Source organism: Primulina huaijiensis, chromosome 2 (genome assembly GCF_012295235.1).
Source record: "Primulina huaijiensis isolate GDHJ02 chromosome 2, ASM1229523v2, whole genome shotgun sequence".
NCBI classification, from domain to species: Eukaryota; Viridiplantae; Streptophyta; class Magnoliopsida; order Lamiales; family Gesneriaceae; genus Primulina; species Primulina huaijiensis.
In genome coordinates, this window is record NC_133307.1 from 17,117,895 (window position 1) to 17,125,662 (window position 7,768).

At 40.6% G+C, this 7,768-nt stretch overlaps 1 long non-coding RNA gene across 1 annotated transcript; it reads left to right on the forward strand.

Annotated features, from left to right (window-relative positions):
- The first annotated feature begins 4,010 nt into the window (after nucleotides 1-4,010).
- On the forward strand, nucleotides 4,011-4,804 carry LOC140967392 (uncharacterized). Its single transcript, XR_012173571.1, has 3 exons — nucleotides 4,011-4,159; nucleotides 4,272-4,308; nucleotides 4,407-4,804. It is a non-coding gene; the product is annotated as an uncharacterized lncRNA (long non-coding RNA).
- The last annotated feature ends 2,964 nt before the right edge of the window (nucleotides 4,805-7,768 follow it).

Consider the following 7,768-nt stretch of genomic DNA (forward strand, 5'->3'; position numbering starts at 1 on the left):
GTAAGTGGAATTCATTTCCTTGTGCTCACATGATAATATATGTATTGTGTTTCAATGGTTTTAAAGTGTTATTCCCTTCCATTTGATTCATGCTATGTATTAATACACCTTGTTGTATATTAGAGACATTCTTATGTCTCAATTATGTTAAAGGGAATACAAAAGAAAATAGAGTCTTCAAAGTGTTTGTTTTAATGCCAAAGAGAGAATTCAAATGTTTTATTGGATTGATAGATACATAGTCAGAGATTGCATGCAATTAGTTGATCAACGACCATAGGCTTATATCCCTCAGAGTTATCGATGTATATCGATGGGATATAGGTACAGAGACAGAGTTACTATATAGATATCAATCCAACAGAGAAAAGAGAAATACCATCGTTATTGTTATTCATTCTATGATATTCATGTTTCAGAGTTGATGGTATTTAATGTTTTCAAAGCCATGTTTTCAGAGTGTGATATGTACATTGCTATGTAAGAGTTCCACTTGCTGAGTTTTATACTCATTTCAGTTATTTCATGTGATGCAGATAAGAGCGACGAGCCGGGACGTTGATTGAGGCCGGAGTCATATGCATATAGAGATGGAGGAAGGAAAGATTATTTTGATAGCATTTTGGACATGATCATAAAAATGATATTTTGTTTTTTTGTTGTATCATTTGATTGATCATGTGTATACTTTTGACTATATGGAAATGTATTTTAAACCTTCTTTCCTTCAAGAAAAATATTTTAAATTCCGCTGTTATTTTATGAATTCGGGTCAGAGGGTTACACTCTCCCTACCCTGATGGCGTAGCTAACACTGGTGCGGTGGTCAAGGCCTGCTTCAGTCTGTCAAAGCTCTCCTGACATTCCGGTCCCCAAACAAACTTGGCATTCTTCTTCATCAAAGCGGTCATAGGCACCGCAATAGAAGAGAAGCCTTGGATGAACTTCCTGTAATAACCTGCCAATCCCAAAAAACTGCGGATCTCCGCCACGCTCTTAGGAACTAGCCAATCTCTGACTGATTCTACTTTGCTCAGGTCGACCTCTATGCCATCCTGAGATACGATGTGGCCCAAGAATGCCACTCTGTAGAACCAGAACTCACACTTGCTGAACTTGGCATACAGTCGTCTATCCTATAGAGTCTGCAATACTGTCTTCAGGTGATGACTGTGCTCCTCCTTACTCTTCGAATATATCATAATATCGTCAATGAAGACTATGACAAACTGATCCAAGAATGGCTGAAACACGCGATTCATGAGATCCATGAAGATCGCTGGCGCGTTCGTCAAACCAAAGGACATCACCAAAAACTCGTAGTGCCCATAACGCGTCTGGAACGCTGTCTTATGCACATCTGCCTCCCTCACTTTCACCTGATGATAACCTGATCGGAGGTCTATCTTGGAGAACACTGAGACTCCCTAAAGCTGATCAAATAAGTCCTCAATCATAGGCACTGAAAACTTATTCTTAATGGTGACCCTGTTCAGCTCTCTGTAATCAATGCAAAGTCGCATGTTGCCATCCTTCTTCTTAACAAATTGCACTGGCGCGCCCCAAAGGAAAAAACTAGGACGAATGAAACCCTTATCCAGAAGATCCTCAATTAATGAGTTATAATATTAAAATAATTATGTATGATAAATAATAATAAATTAAAAATTAAAAATTATATTAAAAATGTGAATGTTATGGCAATAATGGCATATTCTCGTAACCTCATCCTCATCTATTCCAAATCCCAAACCCTATTCGGCTATTCCCGTAAACTCACCTATTCCCCCCGAATCCGCGCCTCCTGACCTCCGCCCGCCGTCGCCGAGGGTCTCCGGTCGTAGCCTAGGTCCGGTCGACCATTATCGAAGCAGAAATCGGTAGATTTGAGCGTGTATAGGTAGCGAGACCCCTTTCCCGTCCACCTCTAAACCGCGTACGATTCTCCGTTCTTCCGCCGGCGCCGAGGGCTGAAAATCCTTGTACCGTCTGGGTCGACTTTGATTGAGGCGTGAATCGAGAGTTTGGAGATCGTATAGGTCGCGAACCCTAGCTCTGATTCTGGTTTGGTTTCATCTCCAAATACAGTGGGCAAAACAATTAGAGACAAAAGTTCAAAAGTTTCAGCCTCTCAGGTGTGTTTGAATATTGCTGCTACGGCAATGAATTTAGTCTACTTAAGAAACTGATATTGTCATATAGAGTCCAGTTTCTGTTTAAAACTCTGGCTGAATGAGATTTTCTTGTTTCCCTTAACGTCTGTTTTTGTAGATACGGTATGTTTATGTATTCTTGATTACTGCAATGAGGGTAACAGTAACTAGTTTATTTCACCGTATTAAAGAGTGTTTTCTGTACGAGCTGGGTGGATTGGTTGAATGCAATATTATGAGTACTGTAATCTGTTGGTACTAATTAATGTATTTATTGTTGTTCATCAGCTCCAAACATGTCGACTCCAAACACATCATCTGCTCAAGAATCATGCACAACTCCTGTTGTGGGAGGAGTTCAACCAAGTGCAAATGATACCAATGAAACTTTTCAAAGCAAGGCTGTGGTTGAACTTGATAATATTCAAGATGAAGGTGATAATCCATATGCCCCGAAGAAAAGGAAACGCACATCTCCTGTATGGATTGATTTTAAAGAGATTATTCTTTCAGATGGGTTGATAAAGGCTGAATGTATTCATTGCAAACATCGAATGACATATACTAAGTCTGGTCCTACATCACATTTACTTAGGCATAGCAGAAGTTGTATAAGGAAGCGGATGAACGAGAAAGGACAAAAAAATATAAGTATAAGCACAACCATGTCGGAGTCAGAATCTGTTAATGCAGTGCAGAATTTCAGATACGATCAAGCGAAGATCAGGGAGATTGTCTCTCACATGATTATTGTTCATGAATTGCCATTCGTCTTTGCAGAGTATGAATTGTTCAACTTACTGATGAAGAATTCTAGTCCACATTATCAAAAAATCAGTCGTGCCACTGCCAAGAAAGATTGTATTACTTCTTATGAAATAGAGAAGAAAAAATTAGTGGCAGAATTAAAGGACATAAATAGGGTCAGTGTGACTACGGATTTATGGAGGTCTGATCAGAAAATTTCATAGATGGTTGTCACTTGTCATTATGTGGACTCCAGTTGGAATTTGCAAAAGCGGAATTTGAATTTTTGTGATGTCCCCCCACCTCATACAGGTATAGTTGTTTGTGATGTGTTGAATAAGTGTTTGGTTGAATGGGGAATTGAAAACAAGGTGTGGACAATCACAGTTGATAATGCTACATACAATGATGTAGCTATTCGGATGTTGAAAGAGAATCTCTCTTATAAAAACAATCTTTCTCTCGGTGGAAAATTGTTTCATGTGAGATGTTGGGCGCATATCTTGAATCTTTTGGTACAAGATGGGCTTTCGGAGATACAAAATATTATTTCCAATGTATGTGAGAGTGTGAAACACATATCTGCCTCAGAGTTTCGTTTTAATATTTTCAGTGAAATTGCAAAACAGTTGCAATTATCTTCAAAGAAACTAGTAATGGCTTGTTGCACTAGGTGGAATGCAACATATTGCATGTTGTCTACTGCTCTAGAGTTCAAGGACGTCTTCCCAAGATATCAACAAAAGGATCTTACTTATAACACTTTGCCAAGTGAGGAGGATTGGCAGAAAGTCCGTGTAGTTTGTTCTTTTCTTCAAGAATTTAATGAAGTTACCCACATCATTTCAGGTAATAATATTAAACTTGAATCTTGTTTCTTAATAAAATTGTTTATTGTCTGAATATCTAATATAGTTATCTACATTTTTCAGGTTCAGAATATCCAACTTCAAATTTGTTTCTACCTGAACTTTATAACATAAAGAGGTTGTTGAATAATACAAGTATGGGTGAAGGTAGTTTCATGAAAGATATGGTTAACAAAATGAAGACTAAATTCGACAAGTATTGGGGTCACTGTAACTTGTTAATTTCTATGGCAACTTCCAATAACTTCTGTCGCTTCTGAATCGGCTTTCAGCGCTGGTGGTAGAGTTATTGATTCATATCGTGCCAATTTGGGAGTGGATACGGTTCAGATGTTGCTTTGTGCAGAAGATTGGTTACGTGCCCGGTACCAAGTCAAGAGAAAAGAAAATGTAAGTAAATTGATATTTAATTTAATTGTGTCTTTATTAGATATGTGTTATTTTCTATTAATTTAGGTTGGTTAATTCTAACATTTTGAATTTTTGTGCTTGTATGTAAAAGGAAAATTCGGGGCTTAAGGAGATTCATTTGAATTAAGGTCATTACCATCGAATGTTTATCATTGAATTGGTGAAGTTTGTTTGTTTGTTTCAATTTAAATATCTTTTATGTTTTATCTTGTTGAATTCCTATTAGGTTGTTGAAGTTGGGTTCACGAGGGAGCGAGGCAAGAACAGCAAGCTCATTCATGCTCTGGTAATTCTTTTATGTTTTATCATGTTGAATTCCTATTAGGTTGTTGGGTTTAATTAAGTTGTTTTTTTCTTATTTGATCATTAGAAAAAAGAACCGATCCCAAAGAAACTTATTATAGTACCTTTAGCAATGTAAGTAGGAGGAATATTCAAAACGGGACTAATTCTAACACCATTGACATATGATCTGTTGGAACTCTTATTCAAATAAGGCCTTTCTGCTGTATTGTAATAAGGGTAGTATTGAATTGGAGATGAACGTAGATTTGAATATTCTTTCATTGAATGCCGCTTCTGCATAACTTTGTGGTTTGGAGTTGGATTCGGAGCATAAACGAGCTCGCTTAACGAGCTTGTTTAACGAGCCGAACCCGAGCCAGGCTCATTAAACAAGATAAACGAGCCATTAACGAGCCGAGCTCGAGCCGAGCCCGAGCTTCATAACTTCCGAACGAGCCGAGCCCAAGCTTCAAACCAAAGGCTCGTAACGAGCCCGAGCCGAGAAAATAGTTTAACGAGCCGAGCCCGAGCCTGATACTGTTCGGCTCGGCTCGGCTCGGCTCGGCTCATTTACATTCCTAACTAACTGGCTCCGTCACTGATACAATGCTGGCTAAGAATGCCTGGCAGTCTCTCTTAATAAGCTTCCTCGCACACATGCAAGAAATAACGTGCGGGAACTGCTGATGTCTAGCTGCCTCAAAAACGAACGGTTTCCCACTGGGAGGTCAGACAGACACTGACCTCTGGCAAAAATCTATGATTGCTCCATGAGAAAAGAGCCAATCCATACCCAAAATGATGTCGAACTCCGGTAGTGGTAGCACTATCAAATCTGCGTGCACCGAATGCTTCTGTAACCGAAGCTCCAATCTTTTCACTATCTGAAAAGTGAATATCTGATCCCCGGATGGGATCGATACTCCGAAACCCAAATCCATCGCTACTAGTATGATTCTTAGTCGCTTCACGAAAGATTCGGATATAAACGAATTCGTAGCCTCTGAATCTAGCAACGCATGCGTGGCTACTCCTGCAATATATATCCTCCCTGCGACAAAACATCCCATCAAATCTGATAGAGTTGAACTTAAGGAACTTCTTATTGACAATTAATCCAAAATCCTCGAAAAATCACTGAATTAACACAAATATCAATCCCCAAAAGTTAGAAATTCAACCTCAGATAAATTACAAATTGCACATTAACCCCTTAAAGTTTTCGAAAATTGCATTATGACCCTACAATTATCTGATATTATAATAAGGTCCCTATAATTCCACGGTTCAAACGATTAAATTCTTAATCCCAACCAAGTAGAACATGCATCCTAAATCTTTCTAAGTTATAAATCCCACGATTAGGTCCTCATACAAGCATAAAACCCATGCAATTGTACAGTAAATTAAAATCTTAAACCAAAAGAGTTACCAGTAATCAATGTCGAGTCTGGTGCTGCCTCAGCTTCCTCGGCATGCATCACATATGCCCTACCGGTAGTGGGGCCCTTGCTCTTAGGGCAGTCCGCTGCTTTATGGCCCTCCTGTCCGCATACAAAGCACTTGAAGGTTCTCCATCTGCACTCGCTGAAATGAAACATGTTGCACTGAGGGCACGACTGCCTATCATCTGGCTTAGGCGCCCATGGCATCTGAAGAGGTCTTTATTGCTGCTGCGGCCTCCTACCCTATCCCTGGGGCCTCTGCTGCCCCTACTATCTCGGCGGCCCCATAAACTGCTTCTTCTGTGGCTGAGCACGGGACTGGGCCTAATGCGTCTATGTCTCGCAGTGCCTGCTCTGCCTGAAAAGTGCAGGCAGTGGCCTCATCATAACTCACCGGCCTCATCAGCATGACGTCCCGGTTAAGAGTGGGTCTCAGTCCATCTAAGAAATGCCTCAGCTTCTAGGCGGCAACTCCTGCTATCATGGGCACGAAGTGGCAGCCCCTGTCAAAATTGCGGATGAACTCCGTCACTGATAAATCTGCCCGCCTGAGGCTCATGAACTCTCTCTTCAGGCGGCCCCTGACATCAGCTGGGAAATAATTCTCGAAGAACAACTCTCTGAATCTGGCCCACGTGAAAGCAGCCACATCCATAGCATGTGCGGCTCCCTCCCACCAAAGGGACGCATCATCCCTCAGCATATAAATGGCGCACCTTGCCCGGTCGCCATCCCTCATCTACAGGTAATCGAAGTGAAGCTCCAGCGATCTGATCCACCCCTCAGCTACGAATGGATCTGTGGTACCCCCGAACTCCTTCGGGTTGAGCCTGCGGAACTGCTCAAAAACATCCGCCTACGGTCTAGGAGCCTGCATTACCTGCTCCAATAGTCTAGCCATACCCTCTAGGACTCGGGTAGCTGGGTCCCTTGGCGGTAGTGGTGGAGGTCCTCTGCCACCCTCAGGGATATCATCCACCCTGACCATCATGGGTTCGCGTCTAGGAGGCATATCTGAATACAGTCCAATTTAAAACGTAACCCACCATGCAATTAATCTAGTTCTGAACCTTAAATCGTAAAGATAGTTAAACATAAGCAATAAATCATCACAATGCGTAAATCATAAAATCATGCAGGTGATAACAATAAATCATTTTAAACATTTTAAACATAAAATCTTACAGGCTTGAGGCTTTGAAGACTGAGCGGCAGAAGCTGGCGACGGCACAACCCTATACAGGACCTTTGCTCTGATACCAACTGAAACATCTACTCGTTTGAAAATGTGGAATTTTTTTTTTGGTCCTTGACACAACATCATGTCGCCATTAACAGCCTCCTAATAACCCAACACAACAGCCCTTTGCACCGGTCACCAAATAAACGTGAGTCACAACAAAAAAAATGAGGGAAACAAAATAAATTTGAAGGCTTTTCTTCTTTGTGGCTAGATCGAAATAATTATCATGCAAAACACATTCCACAGAATATAAGACATGTATGATGCGAAAACAATAGGTACAATGCATGCCTGATGAGTGGAAGAACAAGACAGAAGTGAGGGAGCCGAAGAATTTTTCTTTGCAAGACAAAAGACCACTGAATCCTTCAGCTGTTGTTCTCTGAAATCGAGGGGGAAGAATTCTGAATGGGGGTGTCGGCTGAATGAAAAATGATTAGGTTTAAATTAAGGTTAGCTTAAGGTGTTAATTAAATAGTTAGGAAAATGCTAATGGGCCAAGAGTTGGGTTTAAAGGGGATGAAATGAATTTAGGGTCCATTAAACGTAAAAATAGGCCCATTAAGTCCAAACACACTCCCGAAAAATATTTCGTGTTGGAAAGATTTTGAAAAT